Below are 7500 nucleotides of genomic sequence, written 5' to 3'. Positions count from 1 at the left end.
GCTTCCCCTGTGAGTTCCTGTGATCCTGATATTATTCATGTGTGAAAATTCATGTGCCAGTGCGCATATACGTACGCCAAAGCGCGTGCATGAGCCATTAGTTGCTGGATGAACTTCAGCTTGCCCTGTGAGTTCCTGTGTTCCTGATAGTATTTCATTTCCTGTCCTGACCCGGCTTGACCTGTCTTGTCTGCATCCCTGGCTTTGACCCTTGGTACTTTGACAACAAGGGAATGATTGGAGGTTACAATGGAAAAACAGCTTTGAGGTTTCAGCACTAGGAGTGTGCGGGTCGTTAAAAGGACTTGCATTTCCCATACCGGGAGTCGAACCCGGGCCGCCTGGGTGAAAACCAGGAATCCTAACCGCTAGACCATATGGGAAAACTAGCTGCCTTGTTTTGTGAAAAATAGAGAAAACCAAAGGGAAAAAAAGATGTGCCACCGCCATCAGCTTCCAAGTATGGTGGCCAGCTATGACACACATATCACTTTCACTAAGTGGCCTCGTTAGCACAGCAGGTAGCGCGTCAGTCTCATAATCTGAAGGTCGTGAGTTCGATCCTCACACGGGGCACTACTCTCTAACCATTTTGTGAGCCTTGGGGTCCTTAATCTATGAAAAACACTACTCTTCATCCCTTAGGTCTTGTAGGAAACCATATGGATGGAACATTGACCGGAAGATCAAGCTTTCAGTGCTCTTTTGCCTTCCACCATATTCCACCCACCTAAAATCTTTAGCTCTGCATCCAACAGACCTTGCAAGATACAATGTCTACTCATCCTGGAACAACAGAGGCATTTTCCATCTATGTGACATGCTTCCCTTAGTTTCATCACACAGAAAGAACAAAGCACCGAGGAATTCAAAAGGGCTTTTTCAAAGGTGTGGAAAAAAAAGATGATGTCTCTGTCAGAGAATGGTTTGCAGAAGATTGGCACATAGATATTTGCCAATGCAAATGTGCAGAAGAGCGAGAACGGCCGAGAAACTTCATGTGCTAGTACGCATGTGCGTACGCCAAAGCGCACACAATGCGTGACAATTTCTGGTGCCCAGTGGCCTATTTAAAGCTAGCAGCATAAGCCATTAGTTGCTGGATGATCTTCAGCTTCCCCTGTGAGTTCCTGTGATCCTGATATTATTCATGTGTGAAAATTCATGTGCCAGTGCGCATATACGTACGCCAAAGCGCGTGCATGAGCCATTAGTTGCTGGATGAACTTCAGCTTGCCCTGTGAGTTCCTGTGTTCCTGATAGTATTTCATTTCCTGTCCTGACCCGGCTTGACCTGTCTTGTCTGCATCCCTGGCTTTGACCCTTGGTACTTTGACAACAAGGGAATGATTGGAGGTTACAATGGAAAAACAGCTTTGAGGTTTCAGCACTAGGAGTGTGCGGGTCGTTAAAAGGACTTGCATTTCCCATACCGGGAGTCGAACCCGGGCCGCCTGGGTGAAAACCAGGAATCCTAACCGCTAGACCATGTGGGAAAACTAGCTGCCTTGTTTTGAGAAAAATAGAGAAAACCAAAGGGAAAAAAAGATGTGCCACCGCCATCAGCTTCCAAGTATGGTGGCCAGCTATGATAGACATATCACTTTCACTAATTGGCCTCGTTAGCGCAGCAGATAGCGCGTCAGTCTCATAATCTGAAGGTCGTGAGTTCGATCCTCACACGGGGCACTACTCTCTAACCATTTTGTGAGCCTTGGGGTCCTTAATCTATGAAAAACACTACTCTTCATCCCTTAGGTCTTGTAGGAAACCATATGGATGGAACATTGACCGGAAGATCAAGCTTTCAGTGCTCTTTTGCCTTCCACCATATTCCACCCAGCTAAAATCTTTAGCTCTGCATCCAACAGACCTTGCAAGATACAATGTCTACTCATCCTGGAACAACAGAGGCATTTTCCATCTATGTGACATGCTTCCCTTAGTTTCATCACACAGAAAGAACAAAGCACCGAGGAATTCAAAAGGGCTTTTTCAAAGGTGTGGAAAAAAAAGATGATGTCTCTGTCAGAGAATGGTTTGCAGAAGATTGGCACATAGATATTTGCCAATGCAAATGTGCAGAAGAGCGAGAACGGCCGAGAAACTTCATGTGCTAGTACGCATGTGCGTACGCCAAAGCGCACACAATGCGTGACAATTTCTGGTGCCCAGTGGCCTATTTAAAGCTAGCAGCATAAGCCATTAGTTGCTGGATGATCTTCAGCTTCCCCTGTGAGTTCCTGTGATCCTGATATTATTCATGTGTGAAAATTCATGTGCCAGTGCGCATATACGTACGCCAAAGCGCGTGCATGAGCCATTAGTTGCTGGATGAACTTCAGCTTGCCCTGTGAGTTCCTGTGTTCCTGATAGTATTTCATTTCCTGTCCTGACCCGGCTTGACCTGTCTTGTCTGCATCCCTGGCTTTGACCCTTGGTACTTTGACAACAAGGGAATGATTGGAGGTTACAATGGAAAAACAGCTTTGAGGTTTCAGCACTAGGAGTGTGCGGGTCGTTAAAAGGACTTGCATTTCCCATACCGGGAGTCGAACCCGGGCCGCCTGGGTGAAAACCAGGAATCCTAACCGCTAGACCATATGGGAAAACTAGCTGCCTTGTTTTGAGAAAAATAGAGAAAACCAAAGGGAAAAAAAGATGTGCCACCGCCATCAGCTTCCAAGTATGGTGGCCAGCTATGACACACATATCCCTTTCACTAATTGGCCTCGTTAGCGCAGCAGGTAGCGCGTCAGTCTCATAATCTGAAGGTCGTGAGTTCGATCCTCACACGGGGCACTACTCTCTAACCATTTTGTGAGCCTTGGGGTCCTTAATCTATGAAAAACACTACTCTTCATCCCTTAGGTCTTGTAGGAAACCATATGGATGGAAAATTGACCGGAAGATCAAGCTTTCAGTGCTCTTTTGCCTTCCACCATATTCCACCCAGCTAAAATCTTTAGCTCTGCATCCAACAGACCTTGCAAGATACAATGTCTACTCATCCTGGAACAACAGAGGCATTTTCCATCTATGTGACATGCTTCCCTTAGTTTCATCACACAGAAAGAACAAAGCACCGAGGAATTCAAAAGGGCTTTTTCAAAGGTGTGGAAAAAAAAGATGATGTCTCTGTCAGAGAATGGTTTGCAGAAGATTGGCACATAGATATTTGCCAATGCAAATGTGCAGAAGAGCGAGAACGGCCGAGAAACTTCATGTGCTAGTATGCATGTGCGTACGCCAAAGCGCACACAATGCGTGACAATTTCTGGTGCCCAGTGGCCTATTTAAAGCTAGCAGCATAAGCCATTAGTTGCTGGATGATCTTCAGCTTCCCCTGTGAGTTCCTGTGATCCTGATATTATTCATGTGTGAAAATTCATGTGCCAGTGCGCATATACGTACGCCAAAGCGCGTGCACGAGCCATTAGTTGCTGGATGAACTTCAGCTTGCCCTGTGAGTTCCTGTGTTCCTGATAGTATTTCATTTCCTGTCCTGACCCGGCTTGACCTGTCTTGTCTGCATCCCTGGCTTTGACCCTTGGTACTTTGACAACAAGGGAATGATTGGAGGTTACAATGGAAAAACAGCTTTGAGGTTTCAGCACTAGGAGTGTGCGGGTCGTTAAAAGGACTTGCATTTCCCATACCGGGAGTCGAACCCGGGCCGCCTGGGTGAAAACCAGGAATCCTAACCGCTAGACCATATGGGAAAACTAGCTGCCTTGTTTTGTGAAAAATAGAGAAAACCAAAGGGAAAAAAAGATGTGCCACCGCCATCAGCTTCCAAGTATGGTGGCCAGCTATGACACACATATCACTTTCACTAATTGGCCTCGTTAGCACAGCAGGTAGCGCGTCAGTCTCATAATCTGAAGGTCGTGAGTTCGATCCTCACACGGGGCACTACTCTCTAACCATTTTGTGAGCCTTGGGGTCCTTAATCTATGAAAAACACTACTCTTCATCCCTTAGGTCTTGTAGGAAACCATATGGATGGAACATTGACCGGAAGATCAAGCTTTCAGTGCTCTTTTGCCTTCCACCATATTCCACCCAGCTAAAATCTTTAGCTCTGCATCCAACAGACCTTGCAAGATACAATGTCTACTCATCCTGGAACAACAGAGGCATTTTCCATCTATGTGACATGCTTCCCTTAGTTTCATCACACAGAAAGAACAAAGCACCGAGGAATTCAAAAGGGCTTTTTCAAAGGTGTGGAAAAAAAAGATGATGTCTCTGTCAGAGAATGGTTTGCAGAAGATTGGCACATAGATATTTGCCAATGCAAATGTGCAGAAGAGCGAGAACGGCCGAGAAACTTCATGTGCTAGTACGCATGTGCGTACGCCAAAGCGCACACAATGCGTGACAATTTCTGGTGCCCAGTGGCCTATTTAAAGCTAGCAGCATAAGCCATTAGTTGCTGGATGATCTTCAGCTTCCCCTGTGAGTTCCTGTGATCCTGATATTATTCATGTGTGAAAATTCATGTGCCAGTGCGCATATACGTACGCCAAAGCGCGTGCATGAGCCATTAGTTGCTGGATGAACTTCAGCTTGCCCTGTGAGTTCCTGTGTTCCTGATAGTATTTCATTTCCTGTCCTGACCCGGCTTGACCTGTCTTGTCTGCATCCCTGGCTTTGACCCTTGGTACTTTGACAACAAGGGAATGATTGGAGGTTACAATGGAAAAACAGCTTTGAGGTTTCAGCACTAGGAGTGTGCGGGTCGTTAAAAGGACTTGCATTTCTCATACCGGGAGTCGAACCCGGGCCGCCTGGGTGAAAACCAGGAATCCTAACCGCTAGACCATATGGGAAAACTAGCTGCATTGATTTGAGAAAAATAGAGAAAACCAAAGGGAAAAAAAGATGTGCCACCGCCATCAGCTTCCAAGTATGGTGGCCAGCTATGACACACATATCATTTTCACTAATTGGCCTCGTTAGCGCAGCAGGTAGCACGTCAGTCTCATAATCTGAAGGTCGTAAGTTCGATCCTCACACGGGGCACTACTCTCTAACTGTTTTGTGAGCCTTGGGGTCCTTAATCTATGAAAAACACTACTCTTCATCCCTTAGGTCTTGTAGGAAACCATATGGATGGAACATTGACCGGAAGATCAAGCTTTCAGTGCTCTTTTGCCTTCCACCATATTCCACCCAGCTAAAATCTTTAGCTCTGCATCCAACAGACCTTGCAAGATACAATGTCTACTCATCCTGGAACAACAGAGGCATTTTCCATCTATGTGACATGCTTCCCTTAGTTTCATCACACAGAAAGAACAAAGCACCGAGGAATTCAAAAGGGCTTTTTCAAAGGTGTGGAAAAAAAAGATGATGTCTCTGTCAGAGAATGGTTTGCAGAAGATTGGCACATAGATATTTGCCAATGCAAATGTGCAGAAGAGCGAGAACGGCCGAGAAACTTCATGTGCTAGTACGCATGTGCGTACGCCAAAGCGCACACAATGCGTGACAATTTCTGGTGCCCAGTGGCCTATTTAAAGCTAGCAGCATAAGCCATTAGTTGCTGGATGATCTTCAGCTTCCCCTGTGAGTTCCTGTGATCCTGATATTATTCATGTGTGAAAATTCATGTGCCAGTGCGCATATACGTACGCCAAAGCGCGTGCATGAGCCATTAGTTGCTGGATGAACTTCAGCTTGCCCTGTGAGTTCCTGTGTTCCTGATAGTATTTCATTTCCTGTCCTGACCCGGCTTGACCTGTCTTGTCTGCATCCCTGGCTTTGACCCTTGGTACTTTGACAACAAGGGAATGATTGGAGGTTACAATGGAAAAACAGCTTTGAGGTTTCAGCACTAGGAGTGTGCGGGTCGTTAAAAGGACTTGCATTTCCCATACCGGGAGTCGAACCCGGGCCGCCTGGGTGAAAACCAGGAATCCTAACCGCTAGACCATGTGGGAAAACTAGCTGCCTTGTTTTGAGAAAAATAGAGAAAACCAAAGGGAAAAAAAGATGTGCCACCGCCATCAGCTTCCAAGTATGGTGGCCAGCTATGACACACATATCACTTTCACTAATTGGCCTCGTTAGCGCAGCAGGTAGCACGTCAGTCTCATAATCTGAAGGTCGTGAGTTCGATCCTCACACGGGGCACTACTCTCTAACCATTTTGTGAGCCTTGGGGTCCTTAATCTATGAAAAACACTACTCTTCATCCCTTAGGTCTTGTAGGAAACCATATGGATGGAAAATTGACCGGAAGATCAAGCTTTCAGTGCTCTTTTGCCTTCCACCATATTCCACCCAGCTAAAATCTTTAGCTCTGCATCCAACAGACCTTGCAAGATACAATGTCTACTCATCCTGGAACAACAGAGGCATTTTCCATCTATGTGACATGCTTCCCTTAGTTTCATCACACAGAAAGAACAAAGCACCGAGGAATTCAAAAGGGCTTTTTCAAAGGTGTGGAAAAAAAAGATGATGTCTCTGTCAGAGAATGGTTTGCAGAAGATTGGCACATAGATATTTGCGAATGCAAATGTGCAGAAGAGCAAGAACGGCCGAGAAACTTCATGTGCTAGTATGCATGTGCGTACGCCAAAGCGTACACAATGCGTGACAATTTCTGGTGCCCAGTGGCCTATTTAAAGCTAGCAGCATAAGCCATTAGTTGCTGGATGATCTTCAGCTTCCCCTGTGAGTTCCTGTGATCCTGATATTATTCATGTGTGAAAATTCATGTGCCAGTGCGCATATACGTACGGCAAAGCGCGTGCATGAGCCATTAGTTGCTGGATGAACTTCAGCTTGCCCTGTGAGTTCCTGTGTTCCTGATAGTATTTCATTTCCTGTCCTGACCCGGCTTGACCTGTCTTGTCTGCATCCCTGGCTTTGACCCTTGGTACTTTGACAACAAGGGAATGATTGGAGGTTACAATGGAAAAACAGCTTTGAGGTTTCAGCACTAGGAGTGTGCGGGTCGTTAAAAGGACTTGCATTTCCCATACCGGGAGTCGAACCCGGGCCGCCTGGGTGAAAACCAGGAATCCTAACCGCTAGACCATGTGGGAAAACTAGCTGCCTTGTTTTGAGAAAAATAGGGAAAACCAAAGGGAAAAAAAGATGTGCCACGGCCATCAGCTTCCAAGTATGGTGGCCAGCTATGACACACATATCACTTTCACTAATTGGCCTCGTTAGCGCAGCAGGTAGCGTGTCAGTCTCATAATCTGAAGGTCGTGAGTTCGATCCTCACACGGGGCACTACTCTCTAACCATTTTGTGAGCCTTGGGGTCCTTAATCTATGAAAAACACTACTCTTCATCCCTTAGGTCTTGTAGGAAACCATATGGATGGAAAATTGACCGGAAGATCAAGCTTTCAGTGCTCTTTTGCCTTCCACCATATTCCACCCAGCTAAAATCTTTAGCTCTGCATCCAACAGACCTTGCAAGATACAATGTCTACTCATCCTGGAACAACAGAGGCATTTTCCATCTATGTGACAT

The 7500-nt window shown here is 46.0% G+C and overlaps 1 non-coding gene across 1 annotated transcript; it reads left to right on the top strand.

Annotated features, from left to right (window-relative positions):
- The first annotated feature begins 2729 nt into the window (after positions 1–2729).
- On the top strand, positions 2730–2802 carry TRNAM-CAU (transfer RNA methionine (anticodon CAU)). The gene has a single exon. It is a non-coding gene; the product is annotated as a tRNA-Met (tRNA).
- Positions 2803–7500: the final 4698 nt, after the last annotated feature.

The sequence above is a fragment of the Lithobates pipiens genome, unplaced genomic scaffold (genome assembly GCF_037356315.1).
Source record: "Lithobates pipiens isolate NorthernLeopardFrog02 unplaced genomic scaffold, aLitPip1_a1.2 Scaffold_8, whole genome shotgun sequence".
NCBI lineage: Eukaryota > Metazoa > Chordata > Amphibia > Anura > Ranidae > Lithobates > Lithobates pipiens.
The sequence above is the reverse complement of the archived record's forward strand: the minus strand, read 5'-3'. Positions and strand labels throughout refer to the sequence as shown.